We start from the raw sequence: 18,275 nt of genomic DNA on the forward strand, positions 1-18,275 counted from the left end.
AGATTGGACCCAGAAATCCCAGTTCCTGGCCCATACTAAGAAGTGTGAGCCCATATTCACCGGGACACATAGTCAAGAATGAACGTGGCTCAGCAAAACAACGTCCAGAAGAAAGGAAAACATCATGAAGATGCCTGGGTGCTTATCTCTGGGGACACAGGAGGGGGAGATACCGGGGCACTTTAGGGGCTCAGGGCTGCTGGCAACATTCTCTTGACTGGGTGTTGGTTAGGGGAGACAGGAATTCAAGTGGGCGCTGCTCGGCAATTCTTCTACTCCAAGTGGTGCTGATGGGGTGGTTTGGTGGTTTTCAGCTGGTGATGGGCTGGGATGGGTGATCTAAGGGACTGCCTCTCACATTCTGGGGCCTTGGCAGGAACAGTTGGAATACCCCCAAGGAAAGGCTCCTGTGGGCCCCTGCTGCTCTGTGTGGTCCCTGCAGCAGGACAGCCGGGTTCCTTATGCAGCTCAGCGTGGCTCAGAGCTCTAAGACTGACAGCAAGTGGCGGCTGCTGGTCTCCTAGCAGCGGAGCCTCAAACCAGGACAATGGGCTTCTACTCCGTTCTCGTCATCAGAGCACCACGATGCACCCAGGTCCAAGAAGGGGGCACAGAAGCCACCTTCCAGGGAAGGTCATCAAAGATTCTGAGGCTGTCATTAGTCTGTCATACTAGTGCCATCATTGCTGCTACTCTTATTTGTTTTGTTTTGGGCACTGGGGATCAAACCCGGGGACATTCTTCCTCTGAGTTACGCCATCTTTATTTTATTATTGATTTTGAAACAGGGTCTTGCTAATTTGCTAAGGATCCTGCTAAATTTCTGAGGCCGTCCCGGAACCTGTGATCCTCCCGTCTCAGCCTGCCAAGTACTGGCGTTGCAGGTGTGCACCATCACACCTGACTAATTTATTTTTTATTATCTAATAATATTTATTATCTAACTAATTTATTATTTATTTTAATATTATTTTTATTATATATCTTATTAATAATTTTTTGTTTTTTATTATCTAATTTAATTTTTATTAAATTAGAAATTTGAGAAGGCAGCACAGGAACCGAGATCCTCCTGCCTCCCCTGCTGAAGGGCAGGTCCTAGCATTCAGCATCTTTCTTAGACAGGGGTGGGGTCCTGGCTCCTCCCTCTACCCCCAACTGTTCAGGTGGCAGGTGATGAGCAGGAGTTTGGCAGACTTTGACTCCAGGGGCATTGTGCCTGTCTTCTCCCGCGTCCTCCAAGCGCCCACAGCTGCAGAACCACCCCTCTCTGCCCGGCCCCATGCACATCCCCATCCCCACAGCGACTCCGGTGAGTCTGATGGGCAGGCGGTGCGGGAGGCTTTCCAGCTGCGGTGCTCTCTCTGTGACCCATCTGCACATCTGTTCCCTGTCCCGCCCGTGGATATGCCTTTTAATTTCTTATTCTGTTTGTCAAGTAATGTTTCATGGGGAGCAGATTAGTATGGAGGGACAAGCCTGCACTGTAGAGATCAGTTATCAGGGTTCCGTTATTTTGTCCTGCTATCTATAGACTGCATGGCCTTCACCAAGCCATGTAATTGGACAGTGCCTTGTTCTCCTTATCTATAAAATGGGAATAACATTGGATAGGCTCCAGGAGGGCTGTCCCGCGGAGCGAACGGGATCAGGCAAATCACCAAGAACAGGACGTCCTCAAGTCAGGGCTCTGGGAGTGCCTGCCTTTCTTTTTATTATTGTAAAGCAGCAATGCACCTGGTGGCAATTACACAGAAGAGCACACCGTGCAAAGCCAGCTTGCCTGCCTCTGGGCCCCCTCCTCCCCAGCGGCAGCCTCTGCCTCCAATGTTCATCTAAGCGTGTGTGCGTGCGTGTGTGTGTGTGTGTGTGTGTGTGTGTGTGTGGTACATGTGTGATCTTAAAAATTATATATATGTATATCTTAAAATACATATATAATTTTAAATGTACATGCATATATGCACAGTAGAGTACTGAATACTTGGGGCCGTTGGAGCTATGTATAATAGAATAGAGCTCTGGTGGTAGAAGTTCAGGACCCTCGACTCTTAGGAAAGAGATCCATGGAGGAAAATACCCTTCAGAAAGTGCTCCTCACACCTGGCCATGCCAGGTGTTTCTGACTCCGCTTATAGCTTTCAAAAGTTTTGCCCTGAATTTCCTGTATAACTTTAGAAAGTCCCTTCTCTCTAGCCTCAGCTTACCTGTCTATGGAATAAGTGCTGGATAAGTCTAGCCCCGAGTCCTTTGGAAGCCCGGCACCTAGGGCTTCCGGATACGAGGTGGGGTTACAGGTGTGCATCACCACACCCGACTATTTTATGTTTTTATTATCCCATAGTTAGAAATTTGAGGAGGCAGCACTGGATCCTCTTGCCTCCCTGGCTGAAGGGGCAGGCCTTGGCATCCAGCACCTTCCTGAGAAGAAGGTGGGATCCTGGTCCCATACTCTAGAGATTCCAGGGTACCAGCCAGCTCCAGCCTTGCTGGAGACCAGAGACATCAGGGTCCCAGGCTCCCTTCCCAGGCTCCAAGCCACCCAGGCCCATTTCACACGCTCAGAATAGACCAGGGATGCATGTCACTGAGTCATGGAGAGTCGGGTAACGGGCCGAAGCGGGAACGAGGCGAATGTCCTGGGACCGCCTGAGCAGAACCCGGGGCATTCAGAGACGCCAGGCGGACGGCCTCGGTTTGTGTTGGACGCCTCACAGCCCGCCCGTGGTAACCGAACTGGCTTTTGTTTGTTTGTCCAAATAGGAAGACGGAGGCTCAGGCTGCCTGTGATGGCTCCACAAACAGCGCCGCGGCCAGAGTAGGTGGCTGGGGGCCCGGCAGGGCAGCCACAGGCCGCGGAGACTGGGAAGGGGGCGACTGGAGGCCAGATCAACCCAGCCTGTGAGGGAATTGGCAAGGACGGCAGGCAGGGCTGGAGAACATGGGTCAGTCGTGTTCAGCCCCTCGGCAAAAGTAGGAGGCAGGAAGGAAGGGGCTGCCTGGTTGGAGCAGGCCTGGCTCCTCCCCCCTGGCTCTGCCCATGGCGGCCTCCCACTGCATGCATCCCAGGGGAAGCGGCCTGGGGCATCCACTGCCTGCCTGGAGCCTCACAGCAGCTCAAGGCCAAGCGGGCCATTGATCTCTCCCTTCTGATGTGGCTGGTGAATAGGCCCTTCCCTGGTCAGCAGAGGGAGTAGAGGGCAGCTGGTGTCTCCGAGGCCTGGATGTTGTGGATGGACGCTGGGAGGCTCCTTAGGGGCCGCAGTCCTCAACACCTCGCTTCCTCCCTGTCTCAGGCATCCCAGGGAAGATGGGAGGGGGTGCTGCCCACCAGATCTGAATGAGAGGAAGCTTTGTTCAAATAGTAGACATAGGTACAGATGCAGATATAGATAGATAAGGATCTGGATGAGGATGTGAACACAGACGTAGATGTAGATATGAATATGGGTATAAGTATCTAGTTGACCTATTTGAAAAACCTATTCTTTATAGGTCAAAAATGGTCTCATACATTGGGTGTGACAGCATACTCCTGTAATCCCAATACTTGGGAGGCTGACACAGGAAGATCATAGGCTAAAGGCCAGCCTCAGCACTTGGTGAAACCCTGTTTCAGAATAATAAAATAGCTGGGCATGGTGGCGCATGCTTGTAATCCTCGCGCTTGGGAGGTGGAGACAGGAGGACCACGCAGGTTCGAAGCCAGCCCCTCTGGCTTAAGAGACCCTGTTTCCAAATAAAAATATAAAAATAGGTCTGGGAGTGTAGCCCGGAGGTAGAAGGGTTTCCCGGAACCCCAGTACCACAAAATAAATAAATAAATAAATAAATAAATAAATAATAAAATAATAATAAAATAGTGTCAGGGGGTATCTTGAAGGTAAAATGCCCCTGGGCTCAATCCCTAGTGCCTCTCAAATGGTCTTGTACTGTCAATTTCATGTGGTTCAACCCAGATTTGTAATTATAAAGATATAAATGTAATGAAAATAGAGACATAGATTTACACACATACCCAGACATCTAAATATGTATTTCCTTTTTGAATGATTCAATAGTCACCAGATTATTTGTTTTTCTGAAGTGGCTTGGGCAAATCTCATTGGCCTTCCCTCTGTCCTTCCTGCCTCCCATCCCAGCCCCACGCACCAAGGCCCTGATCAGTCAGAGGGCCGCTGTGGCCTGTGAACTCTCCTCCACAGAGACCAGCCCTCCAAGGTTGCGGGCTAGGACTGGACCTCGCTGGCCTGCACAGGGCCAGAGGGTGAAATGAGAGCTTGGGCCTTGGGAACTGGATTCCCTGCCTCACCGCCTCTGGCTGGTGTGACCTCAGTTAAGACGGCATCACATGGACCTCTGGTTCCCAGACTGTGAGCGGGGCCACCACAGGTCCTCCCTGGTGCCTTTGTGGAGATGAAATGAGACAGATGTGCCAGGATTGCCTCACTGACAAAGGCTGCAACAGGTTATTGGTTCCCTTCCCTTCCCTTCCCTTCCCTTCCCTTCCCTTCCCTTCCCTTCCCTTCCTTGCCCTTTCTGGGTTGCTGGGAGGGAAGAGTTGCTTTGGCCACTGTACCCAGAGGAGGCAGATTTTTATTACATTATAGAAGTAACCCAAGTTCACTTTATAAAATGCAGGGAAGTAAAATAAAGGAAGAAAGTAAAAGCTCCCAGATCCTACAGTCCGAGACTACCAGTGTTAACTGTTCTATGTTCTAAAAATTCATTTACAATTTACAAGTAGAGAAAATCTGACTCGATCAAATTTAAGACAAAAGGGCGTTATGAGGTTGTATGGCTATAATGTCCACCATGCGGGGCTCCCAGCATCTCTCCAGCTGCTTTCCTCCACGCAGCTTCATCCTTTGTCAGGAACAGTGGCCATCCATGAGCCCTTCTACATCGTTCCTGCAAAATCTCAGAATCCCATATAATCGGCCAGGACTGGGCCAGGCACCCATTCCTGAACCAGTCACCCGGTTAATGCTGCTTGACCAGGCCTGCATCACATGAGGCTTGGGTTTGGAGTTGTCCCACATAAACACTTGACCTGCAAGTGAAGGAAGGAAGTTCCCCAGAGGAAACTGGGGTGTTCTTTCCAACAGAAGGGTGCATGGAGGCCAGACAGGCAAAACACCTCCTGTCTACCACATGCTCGAAATTCAATCATATGTGAATACATTTTCCCAAAGATAATATGGGCAAAAGTGTTGGGGAGCTTGGAGAGGCATAGATGCTAACCACCTCCCCAAATGCCAGTAGTATGGCTGTCCCCCAAGCTACCCCTGGGACAGTCCCACAGATGCCTTCTGCCCTCCTCATATCCCCACCAGCCCCACTGCATGGGTCAGCTCTGAAAATTAAATTTCTCAATAGATATGGTTCTTCTAGGGAGAATCAAAGTGACTTCAGACCATGACCAGGCAGAAGCATCAGAAAAGAGACTCTGGGCCTCAAAGTTCTTGAAAAAGAAAGTGCCTCCAGGCCATTTTTTTTTTTTTTACAGGTGCTGAACACCTGTAATCCCCGAATTTGGGAGTCTGAGACGGGAGGAGCATAGGTGAGAGGCCAGCCTCAGCAACTTGGTGAGAACTTCAGCTACTCAGTGAGATCCTGTTTTAAAAAAAAAAAAAATGGCTGGGGATGTGGCTTGGAGGTAGAATGTCCCTGGGTTCAATCCCCAGCATCAAACACACACAAAGAGTGAGATTAAGCAGTCACAAAAGAAAGAAGAAATCAGATGCTTTCCCTAATAGGCAAAAGCTAAGGAGAAATGGGTCATAGGAGGAACTCTAGATGAAAAAGAAAATCCTATAGAGGAGCAAACAAGACAACCTAACTGAGCGGTTGGCGGGGTAGGGGAGGAAACTCTCTAAAACACACAATGTACTTAAACATATCGAAGTCAACCACTAAGCCAAGCATGGGAAGGAGGGATGGGGAGGGAATGGCGTGGGGATTGGGTAGGGGTTAAATGGGTGATGTGTACATGTATGTCCACACAAGTTTTTTACCCCATTATGATGTATGAGTATAATGCACCAATAAAAATTAAAAAAAGAAAATATCATACAATTCCACATGCCACTACAACTGCCAGGACATCAGGGTCCAGCTGTGTCTCTTCCTTGACTCCCCGCTCTGGTCCCCCAGAGGACCCGACCTATGCAGGAAGAGCTCTGATCTTAGCTACAGATCTTTATCAGGTCCCAACAGCTATTCTTTCTGAATCAGAACCTGGTTTTCTTATGGAGAGGTACCTCTCCCTCAAAGGAGTTGTTTTGATGGAATGACAAATTGCAGAGATTACCATGCTACATGGGAGTCAGCAGGCCAAGACCAGTCCTCTCCCTCCACTCGCAGCCAGGGACAGACTGTGACCCTCATGCGGCCTTCATGGAGATTTGGTTCATGAGACCAACAGTGCAAGGATGAAGATGTGGGTGGGTTTCCTCACCCCGACTGTGGGCTGCTATTCCTCCTCTGACACCATGGCTGTCCCTTAGGCTTTTGGAAGATCCTCGCCATATCCAAGCCTGCAATTCGATTCCCACCTTGCCAGTGAATTTCCTAATGCTAGTCAATCTGTTTCCATTGCCTACAACTGCAGGACCTAAAGCAATCAGCTCACTAGGGGTCCTTTCCACTCTAGAGTTGTCTGAGGGGAAACCAAGGCAGAGGCTCTTCCTGGTCCCTGTGCTCACAGTGCCCTTCCTCCCTGGGCATCCCACTAGACTGGCATCCAACCCAAGATCATCTCATCCCCACGACCTGCCTCCACTTTAGACCACATGAGGACACAATGGAATTCCATTGTCTTAAGCCACAGAGCTATAGCAAGAAGTTTACTTGTTATAGCAGCTGGCATCGTATGCCCTAACTCATACAGCAATTCTCCTGGGAAGGGTCCTATGCCTTCAGAGTGGCACAGAAGACACTCACGAAAGCCAAGAAGTGACTCCAGGATGCTGCTTTCCCTTGTCAGCCAGAGGGATGGACTCCCCGGGCCACGGGTGCGTCTCCAGTAACGCTGAGGAGGTTTGATTAGCACAGAGCCTCAGCCTGAGGCAGGCCGCACGGGGGCTGCTCCGTTATTGCTCCTTCAAGTAGAACCTCCAATTACATTAACAGTGAAGCTGCATCAGGGACCCGGGGATTTTGAAGTGACTTTTGGATGTTCTGGAATCTTCCCTGCAGAGCTCACTGGGCTGGGCTCCTTCTCCCAGAGCACTTTGGGAAGATCCTTCCCTAAGTAGAGGAGCAGATGTTGATTTGCATATATGCATGTTTCTGGCCTCTGATGAGATTAGGAGGTGCATTTTTAATCAAAGCCTCCAGCGAGGCCGGGCCCTGGGAGGCAGGCTAGAGGTGGGAAGAGGAAATGTCACAGCAAAGAGGATGCTGCGGGCCTGGGAGGAAGAAACTCTCTGAGATCAGCCTTGTTTATAAAATTAGAGAGGGGCTGGGAGGCCTCTGTGGATGGGAGAGGGTAGAGGGTAGAGAGAGGGTCAGACATCTGCCCAACCTCCTGCATTTGCCGCCAGCAACTCCTTGAACCAGTCCTGTCTCTCGCTGAGACTCAGTTTCCCTGATAAAATGGAGGTTTGGGGTGATATTTCTGGACCTGCTGACTTTTCCAGATTATTGTGATATATATATATATATATATATATATATATATATATATATATATATATATACATATATAATCTCACAGACATGAAGTGCTTTGCAAAAACCTGCTCTAATTTTGCAGGTGGAAAGAATTATCTCCTGGTGGCTCTAAGTAGGATGGTTTCCCTCCCTCCACCCCTTCTGAGCTGCTCTTCCTGAAAAAAGAGCTACAGATCCAAATTCAAGAGGTCAAAGGGTCTGTCTTAAATGGAACTACCCTTTTCCCACCAAGATGCATAGTTGGGAGGCAGGTGTGGTGTGGAAATTCTCCAGCAACCCTCCTGGTAAATAGAAGATACATTTCTTTTATTGGAAGATGATGTTAAGAATTTATTCCAGGGTGAATTCATATGTTCCTTGAGGTATGTAATTTACAGAGTTGAATGGCTGGAAGCCTTTTAGAAGGACGCATTGTGTCTTGCAAGTATTCGTTGAGCACATCAAGCTCTTTGCTACCACAGGGCCTTTGCACTGGAAGTTCCCACTGCCTGTAATGCTCTTCCTTTGCCATTAAACTCCACTTCCATTTGTGTCTCTGCTGAAAGTTTGCCTCTTTGGGATGACCTTCCCTGACCTTCTGGGTTGCAATTGATCCTCCTGGTCTCTTTTTCCTCTTACCCAGGGCATCTCAGCCCCACCCAGGCCTGCTGAAATCTGGCACCAGGTGTTTCTTCATTGTGATAGCCATCCTTGCACTGCAGGGGCTTCAGCGGCACCCCTGGCCTCCACTCACTAGGTGCCAGCAGCACTTTCCTCCCCCAGGTAACGCATTCAAGAGTTTCCAGGCTTCGCCAATGCACTACGGGGTAGGGAGGGGCTTCTCAGTTGGGAACCCTGGTCCAGTCTGTTTTACTTTTCTGCACAGGACTTAGAAGCACCTGAAATACATCCTACATATTTTCTCCCATTTGTTTACAGCTACGCTGGAATGCGAGGTACACCTGGGCAGGGACCCGGCCTGTTGCTCACCAGGCTGCCCACTGGCCCAGAGAAGCATCTAGCATGTCTAGGAGCCCGGCAAATGCTCATTGCATAAATAAGCGAGTGAGAAAATAAAGCCGCAGCTCCAGCAAACGTGTGTCACACGATCCCATTACGGTCGGTGTGCACGCGGGTGTAAAAGATGCAGAGGCGAGTATTCTTGTGGCAGCTGGTGCAAAAAGCTTCTCAGGGAGAAGTCGGTCTCTGCGGAAGAGCATCATTCACGGGCCGCTTTGGGCAGGGCCTCCCGTGGCCTAGCAAGGTCAGCTCTTCACGGGGCTTCTAACCAGCTCTACAACACTCCGCAAGAGACAAAATTACAGAACCTTCTCCCGGTCCCCACCACACTCTAAATAAAAGCTAATGTGTGTGTGCTGTGGAATAGAGAGAGCTTACACTACCTATACCTGCATGTCTCTGACCATCACCTCTTTTACTCTGCTTTCTTTAAGCTAGGCTCAGACCACGCCTAATTTTTTTGTGAACACTCAAAGCACATCCTCCCCCTGGGCCTTTGCACTTGCTGTTCCCTTATATTAGTTATTTTCATGGCTTGCACCCTCCTCATCTCCTCCAGGTGTCTCCTCAAAAGTCAGCTTCAGAGACACCTTTGCTGACCACCCTATTCACGTAGTGTTTGTGGTGTCTGTCTGCCCCAAGAGAGTGCCGGCTCCCTGAGGACAGTGGCTTCCAACGGTTGTGTTCTCTGCTGCATCCTTGGCAGCTAGAATATTGCTTTGTGCATTCTTTGTGATGTGTGTCCACGTGTGCATGGCTACATGCGTGTGACTCATTTAACACTGCAGGGCCAGGGCCCGAAACAATCCATGGCGCACAGTGGGTGTTTAGAGTTTATGCTCCCCGGGGTCACTGCGGAGACCTGCAGTTGGGGAAAGTGGCTTATCTGTGAGTATTTTTAGGAACGACCCACGGAGGTTGTATCCATGGGACAGGGAAGGGAAAGAGGCCAGGAAAGAATGCTCATCACACACAGCCCTGCAGATGCCACCTTGGGCTGGGGACGGCTGGCTAGACAGCAGAGCTGTCCACTGGGGAGCTGGGCAGGGACTTCCTCTCCCCCCCACCCTTGGGCTGCTGTAGAGGCCCTTCCGGCTGTCTGTGCATCAGGTGTGAAGCGAGGCCAGCTCAGGGGCAGCAGGACGCGGTGACGGCTACAGGTGATGGATCCAGAGCTGGGATCTGCCGGCAGCGAGATGGGAAGGGAGGCCGGGGCCTGCGTGTGGGGCTCTGCCGTGCACAGTAGGCACGCGCCATATTTGTTCAATAAATCTCCAGCCTGGCTCTGCTGCAATTGGTTCGGTATTGTAGCTAAAGCGGCCTCAGTCCCCGCTACCACAATCTACCCGCCTATCATACTTCTCTCTAGAACAAGATGCTGAAACCTGCCATCAGGGTCAGCGAGGGTTGGATGAGTCCACATCTGCCATGCTCCCATCCCTCCTCTCTGCAGGAGCCCCTGCTTCATCTTCATGGCTCCTGCCAAAATGCTGTCCCCGGGCGGGCCTCTGGGGCGGGCACCCTGTGGTCTCTGCCAGTGCTGCGGCTCAAGGCAGTCCCAGCCCTGCGCTCTCACCCCTCGGCCTTTGCAGAGGCCAGGCCCTCCACCTGGCATGCCCTGTTTGCCCTTCCCAGCCTTGAATTCCCTCCTTCCTCCTTCCTGGCCCAGCTCACACATGGCTGCAAGTGTCGCGTCTCCAGTGAGTGCCAGTGCCCCGCCACTGCCTTCTTCTGAGCTCTTCCAGCAAACACCCCCCACCCCAACCCGGCCTCGTCATGTGGGACTGCTCTTGAAGTCTCTGCAGCTGTCTCTGGGACTCCAGATCCTGCTGGGTATCTGGCTCCTTGTACATGTGCGGCTGATACTTAATAAGTGACCCCGCCCACCAACCAATCCCTAGGGGAAAGAAGGGAGAGAGAGATTCCAGTTAAGCTCGAATCCTTCTCTCTGGCCCCTTCTCCTACCCCCAAGGACTGGGGCTGAGCCGACTTGGGCTGCCATGACCTTGCGGTTGGCCAGGCCCTTCCTACTGGGTCCCTCTTCCTCCTAGTAGTCTGTCCAGATCCTTCCTGGCCTCTAGGGCCAGTGGCTACTCTCCACCTCCTTTCTTGCCCCAGAAACTTCTGAAACCAGGTCAGACACTGGTGCCCCAAGGGTTAACCGCCTGTGCCTTGGTTCAAACTGCCTGCTGTCAAATGGATTTCTTGGGCCAGTCAGTGCGGGCGCCTGGGCCAACTAGGGGAGGTTTATTTTTCTGCTGACTGCCGTCTCCCAGACGAGCAGCTTTCCCAGGACAAATCTCCGGCCCCGGTTTCCCTGGCTCTCTCTCTCTCTCTCACTCTCTCTCTGTATAAAAACAACTTTATCTCTAAAGAGCAAATAACACCCAGCGCTCATAACAGATGCCAAGAACTGTTTCTGTTTTGATTTTTGAAAATAAAAATTCAACTGTGTTCAATAAAATTCGGAAGCCGCTTCCCTCTGTGGAAATTAAAGGAATCCAAGACGCCAGAGAAGCCACCGACCTTCCTAATTAAAGCGGCAGCAACGGCAGGAATCCGCTTCCTACAACCAGGCTGCTCTTGCTGAGCCGAGAACAAAGCCGGCCCTCATCAATATTTCATTCTCTCTTTTCTTCCGCGATAACAATGCCGTGTGTTCTGAGCGAGCCCCCCAAAAAAGACATGCAGAGCTATGTTAATTAGGGCTTAAATAATTGACACCCCAGATCTCACTGTGTTTCCAGAAGTGTGTAGAGCAGAGTGTTGGTTCAGCCTGTAATTGCATCTGCTCATGGCCAAAGCCCTCTTTCTGTCTGTCTGTCCAGTTTGGCAAACATATGCTCAGGGAAAGACTAGTCCCGGTTTCCTCAATTGCTCCCATACTGAGGATTTAGGTGTTTTTTCTTTCTTCTTTTTCTTTTCTTTTTTGTTTGTTTGTTTTAGTTGCAGTCTGATATCTGCTAAGATGTATTCACCTGGGACCTGATCACAGGCAATGCTCTGGGCCAGGGGCCTGGCCACCCCTGGCCTTGGACTTCTGGACACACTGTAAGATGGCTGATGTGCAGGAAAGGAACAGCAAATCATTTTGAATGGAAAGAAGAAAAGAAAAAGGGAGAAAGGAGGAAGGGCAGGTGGACAAATGGATGGATGGATGGATGGATGGATGGATGGATGGATGGATGGATGGATTTGTCCCTGTGGCCCATGGTGACTGGTTTCTTCCTAAGTAGGACAAGGAAAACAGCAAACCTAGTACATCTAGAGGTCCTGTGCACTTTGGTACCTTGTTCCATAACAGCCAAGAAAGGGGCTGTTGGGCTATGGTTAAGATCATGAACTCTGGGTCAGACTACCCAGGTCTGAATCCTGGCTCTGCTACTTCCTAGCCTGCCCATGAATAAGGCCCTGGGTCCCTCTGCCCCAGGGCCTGGTCTGTTAAATAGGGTAACAATAGGACCTCCCTCGGAGGGTTGTTGCAAACTTGGTTGTTGTGAGCATTAGACGTTTATATCAAGACTAAGCCGCTGTTGCTGTTGTTCACAGTCACTGGTGCAGAGGGTAGAGAGTAATTACTAACCCCACTCATCTGAACAGGACCTACTGCAACATCCAGCTAGGCCCCCTGCTGGCAGATGACGCAGGTGTGGGGGTCCTAGCACCCGACATTCCAGTTCTTCGGGTCCATCGCCCACCAAGAAGCTGCCCTGGTACTGGGCTCACCAGCATGTCTTTGTGCACCCCACTGCCCTGATCACAGGTGGTTTTAAATCTTGAAGCTGGGTTTCTGGCCTCCCAGCCTCCCAACCCACCTGCCATGCAAGCACTCTGTTCCTACAGCCCTGCGATTACCACTTGTATCCAGAATCTGGGCAGCTGAAACCCTGCTGAGGGGTCTGCTCTGAGATCAGATGGCCTGATCCCACCTCTGCCACAGGAAAGCCGGCTCCTTTGCAGTCAATGAACCAATAAAGTCGCCCCTTCCCACAGAAGACCAGGGAGGGGATGACCCTGCATTTCCATCCCCTCTTCTGCTCTCACCCCACCCCATCCCCACAGAAGCCATTCCTCAGCTCCGACTCAGAGATCATGCTCAGAGCCCGGGGCCAGCCTTGCCTCCATGCCCCCCACCACTCGGCAGCCCTGCTATCCTCCTTCGCCCTCCTAGCTCATCCCTCCACTAGCAATGCCCCTCCTCTTCTGTCCTGGCAAACCTTCCAGATTGAGCAACACCATGATGTCCTATCATGAAGTCATCATGATGTCATCATACAATGATGTCTATCATGATGTCATCATACAATGTCCCTTGGGATTCCCAAGTGCTGGTAGCAGAATCACGTGGTCAGTGGTGTCCACAGCTAGAGAAAACATCAAGGTTGGGGTTAGGCATAGAATCCCGCTACAGATGGATGGATGGGTGGATGGGTGGATGAGTGGATGGATGGATGGGTGGATGGGTGGATGGATGGATGGATGGATGGATGCACAGCGTACATGGCTAGGTGTTAAGCAGGTAGTGCTTGGTGGATGTGTAGGTGGATCAGTGGATAGACAGGAAAGGGCATCCATGGACAATGGCTGGATAAATGGAAGAAGGCTGGATAACCTGCCAGTGCCCTGTTTGTCCTCTCTGCCTCCAGAGTCCTCTCCTCTGACCTCTGGCCCTGACCTGTCACCTCTGAGTTATGAACACAATCCCTGTTGCAGATCTGGAGCAGAGCTGGACCAATTGGTGACATCTAGATAGACATCGCAGGTAAGATGTTTCTGAGAACTGAAGAACCTCTAGGCCTGGAGCCCCTGAGAGCATCTCCCTCCAATGGGGACATGAGATTGGGAGGAAGGTCTCTCTACTCTTGACAGTCATTTGTGGAATTGGGGGTACTGAGTATCGAGTCCTTATGCCCTGGTGCACCTGAGGCTCTGAGAGTCTTCAGCCCCTCTGCTGCACTGCCTGGAAGGGAGTTCTTGGTAATAAGGCCCTTTCTGTTCCAGGAAGCCTCGGCTGGAGAGTTCCTGCCTCTGGGAGGGAGTCCCTGTACCTTGGTATAGTCAGATATAAAAGTCTCCAAGAAAGGCACAGACAGGTCAGTCTCTGGTGTGAAGAGAGGACAGCCTTAAGGCACAGACCATGGGATGGCCAAATGGTGGCCAAAGGGTGGAGAGCCGCCTAAGGCTGCCAGGAGCTGGGCTGGAGCCACATTAGCAAAGCTCTCTTGGACCTTGGATGCCGGGAGGATTTGGCTTCAGTCTACCATATGGATGGCCTTTCTCTGGAGGGCTCTGCACCCATCCCCTCTTCTGGGAATTTCATTCTCATTTTCTTTTGAAAACATACCCCACCTTATCCCACCTCAGTATGGTTTTTTGCTGGATTAACATATTTAAAGCCAGACCACAGGACCCTGATGACAACTTTCTTCAAGGGCAAAATGCTCTCTCTGCTGAGTTCTGACCCTCTTGGCAGCCAGCATGGTGGCCAGTGGGGAGAGGCTTCCAGAGAGCTGGGCAAGCACAGGGTGAGCCAGCTGGGTGACAGTGAGAGCCTCCACTCATGGTCCCCAACCCCGAGGCCCATATCTGCCTCCCTTGCCACTGAACAGCCTGGGAGGATGAGGCAAGAGCAGTCCTCAGGCCTGCCTGAGCCCCCGGCTTCACCCAGCCGCCTCTGCGGGGTCTGCCCCCCAGGCCACCTCCCACCAGCTCCCTCCCAGGGACCTCACAGGGCCTTCTCCCACTGCCCAGACCCTTTGCCACCACTGTCCAGAAGCCAGGCTGGAGTCCTGCCTAGCCTGACCCCTCGCAAGCCCCATTCAGCAAAAGCTCATCTTCTGGGCCCAGAAATGGGGCATGTACACGGGGCTTGGGCCGAGGCATGGGGCGGGTGGGGGCACCTAGCTGGGATGACAGGCCTTTGTGGGCGCCCTTCCAGGGGATTCAAACCAGCCAGGGACATGTCAGTCCTCTGTGATGCCCCCTATGGAGTTCACCCTGCTCCTACCCACCCTGACGCCTTCCTGGGGCACTTTACTGGGCTGCCTTGAGGCTGTCTATGTTGTCTGTGTGTCTGTCTGTCTTCACTGTGGACCTAGGAGGATGGGGAGGCAAGGACCTTTCTCTTCGTGCCAGTTCTCATCTGGTATGACCTCCCAGCACTTGACCTGTCCATCACAGGCCCTCCCCACTCAGGACACTGCCTGTCCCTGGCTCAGTCTCGTCCATGGTCTCCAAGGCCTCTCCTTCTCAGCCCGCACCCTAGATGCCCAGGTTCCTTGGGCTCAGTCCCTCCTGGCTCCATCCCGCCCCACTCTCCTCTCATAACCCACTCTTCCTGGACGCCTACAGGTTCCCTGGATGCACCTGCCACATATAAGCATTCGTACCAGCCCAGACTCCTCACCTGAGCCTCCAGGCAGCCATCCTCCTGCCCTCTGGGATGCCCCACGACCACTCCAGGATCAATGCCCTACAGGGTGAGGTGACTCAAAGCCCACTCTCATGCAGACTGCCTGGGCTTGCTCCTGAAAGGTCAGCTGTGCAGTCCTGGGCTGGGTACTTAACCCCTCCGGGTCTTAACTTCCCATCTGTAAAGTGGGAATCCTGAGGGCACCAATGCCCTGGAGCTGTGGGAAGGATTTGGAGAGCTCCCATAGCTCAGGACCCAGAGAGTCCTGCCATGTATGGCTGCTCTGTGGAGCTTTTCTGTGGTTATTACTACACTCTGCCCCAAGCCTTGCCGCCACCCAGGCCGCCTCCTTTGCTCTGCTGAGTACTGTCCAAGAGTCACCTCTCACCCTGCTGGCCTCCTAGGCCTGTGGTGGCCCCACCTGGCGCCACAACCTCGGCCCACCATCTAAGGGAAAAGCAGGCAGTTAGGCCCATCTGGAGCATGACCCCGGGCTCCCCTGCTAGCCGACTCCGCCTTGGAGGACACTCTCAGGGGCCACTTTTTTTTTTGGCTCAGACAAGGCAGGAAAAGAGAATTAACACAGCACTCTGTGGGTCTCAGAGTCCAGTGTGGGTGGACAGCTCCAGCCCAGTGGTGGGGCAGCCATGGCGTACAGGGGGGGACCTGCAAAGGAGCAGGGCTTGGTGGGGAGTGAAGAAGGCTTCGCAGGTGGAGGAGGAGAAGGGGCAGAATTCCTATGGATTAGAAAACAGGACTGGAGGTCAGAGCTTAGTGGTGCAACCAATGAGCAGGTAGGCCAGGAAAGAGCCGAGGAGGAGACAGGGCTGAGCCAGGCCCGAGGCTCCTGGACCCCACGGGCCTTGGCCTTCATCCTGGGCAGCGAGGGCAGTGGCCTGCTCAGCCTCAGCCTTAGGAAGCTCGTCCTCCCCTCAGGATGGCTGGCTGAGGTTGCGGGGCCAGATGGGGACACCACAGGCCCCCCTGAGTGAGAAGTTACGTCCCCTCCCAAGGACTCAGCTTGGGCTTCCTCTGCCCTTGCCTTGGCAGACGGTGTCCCGCTGGAGAACATGAAGGGTCCCAGGAGACACCTTGACTCTGGGCGGGAATCAGGGGTAGATGTCGTGTGCAGTGAGCTGTGAAGAGTCCCTCACCGAGGACCACCGCATCCTTTATTTATCCGCATTGAAATATTTATCTGGATGTGAAGCATCTATAATAGATATGACAGCAGCCAGTGCAGGCCTGCAGGGCCGAGAGATCTGGGTGGCCTCCCTCTTAGGCCTCGCTGTGTTTGCTCAGTGAATAGCTCACCTGGAAAGCATTCCCTGGGCGTCCACGGCAGGCCAGGCCCTCCCTGTTCTTTTCAATCAGAACTGGCCACTGTCTTTGGGGAGCAATGGAGAGTACGAAAAGACCAAGGGAGAAACTAGGGTCTATCAAATGCCTACTGTATGCGGGACATTTTATTTACATATTGCATCATTGAATTCTCAGATCCGCTCTGTGGTGTAGGTGGCACCGTCATGCATCCTGTGATGAACAGTGAGGTTCAGAGAGGTAAAACAATTTGTCACAGGTCACACTGCGTCTTCATCCAAGGTCTTCAACCATGTCATGTTTCCTGAGATGTGGATTGAGAAATCTGTACAAATTTTAACAGGGAAGTAAGCGTGGGTGCTCAAGGCCCAGCAGCCAGCCCAGCTGGGTGGAAGACAGGAAGGAGACGGGAAGGACTAAGCCTACCAGAGGCTGCTGCTGTAGAGACCACTGCCTCCTCGCTCAGCGGGCCCTTCCTCTGTGGCCGGCCCTATTCAAACCCACTCCACGCCCCAGCCAACCCCACAGGGTAGCCGAAGGAGGGGGACACTTGCCATTCCCCAGGTGCAAAGCGGCTGAGCTGGGCTTTGAACCCAAGCCTCTTGGTTCTCAGTAATAGCAGATGTTTCTGGGATCCCGACTCTGATGGGGCAGCTGCTCAGAGGGTTCCTGTCCATTGTATCCTCACAAGCATGCCGGCGCGTGCTGTAGCCTCAGTGGCTGGTTTTATGGAGAAAGAGATTCACCCACAGAGAGGAGGAGTCAGGGCGGAGCTGATGTGGACGCATAGGAGCTGGCGCGGGGCACAGAGCCAACACGTGTGCACTTTGTGACACTACCTTCCTGCTAGGCGCCCGGGGTCCAGCATGTGCTTGATTTTATTTTTTTAAATTAAGAGATTAAAGTGTCAAAATAATAAATGTATGTGGTTGCAAAGATTGGATTATTTTATAAGGTTTAAGAAGAACAAAGCTGGGCATGGTGGTACTCACCTGTAATCCCAGTATTTGGAGGCTGAGATAAGAGGATCACAGATTCAAGGCCAGCCTCAGAAACTTAGTGAGACCTTTTCTCAAAATAAAAAACTAAAATAGGGCTGGAAGTGTAGCTCAGAGGTAGAAAGCCCCTGGGCTCAATCCCCAGTACTGCAAAAAGGAGGGGGAGGAGGAGGAGAAGGAGAAGGAAGAGGAGAAGGAAGAGGAAGAAGAGGAGGAGGAGGAGAAGAAGGAGGAGGAGGAGGAGGAAGAGGAGGAGGAGAAGGAGGAGGAGGAGAAGGAGGAGGAAGAGGAGGAGGAGGAAAAGGAGGAGGAGGAAGAGGAGGAGGAGTGCTCCTCTGCCTCACCTCATCCCTCCTCATCTGCAACACCCACTCCCTTTCAAGTCTTAAAGCTCTTTCTTTTACTATTTACCGTATTTCTATGTAATATTCATTATTAATTTAAATTTAGTGGCATTATGAAGAAATAGTTGATATATGATGAACTGTGCATATTTAAAGTATATATGTGATACACTTTTCTACGTGCACATAGCCTTGAACCGTGACCACAGCCAAGGTAACGGACTTGGCCACCAAACCTCTGCCTTTTCCTGCTGTTCCTCCATAATCCCGCCCTCTCATCCCTCCTTTGCTGCTAATCCCACCAGCCCCCAGTCTCCAATGATCTCCTCTCTGTCACTGCCAATTTATTTGCATTTTCTAAAACCGCACACAAATACATTTTTATTTGGCCTGTTTCGTAATCATTTTGAGATGATGCATCTTGCTTCCTTCACAAGCTTTTGTGTTTTATTGCCGACCCGCTTAACATTGTCCGGACATACCGTCGTTTGTTTATTCATTAAAACTATTGGACATTTCCATAGC

This window comes from Muscardinus avellanarius, assembly GCF_963383645.1.
Source record: "Muscardinus avellanarius genome assembly, chromosome: 10".
Taxonomy (NCBI): domain Eukaryota; kingdom Metazoa; phylum Chordata; class Mammalia; order Rodentia; family Gliridae; genus Muscardinus; species Muscardinus avellanarius.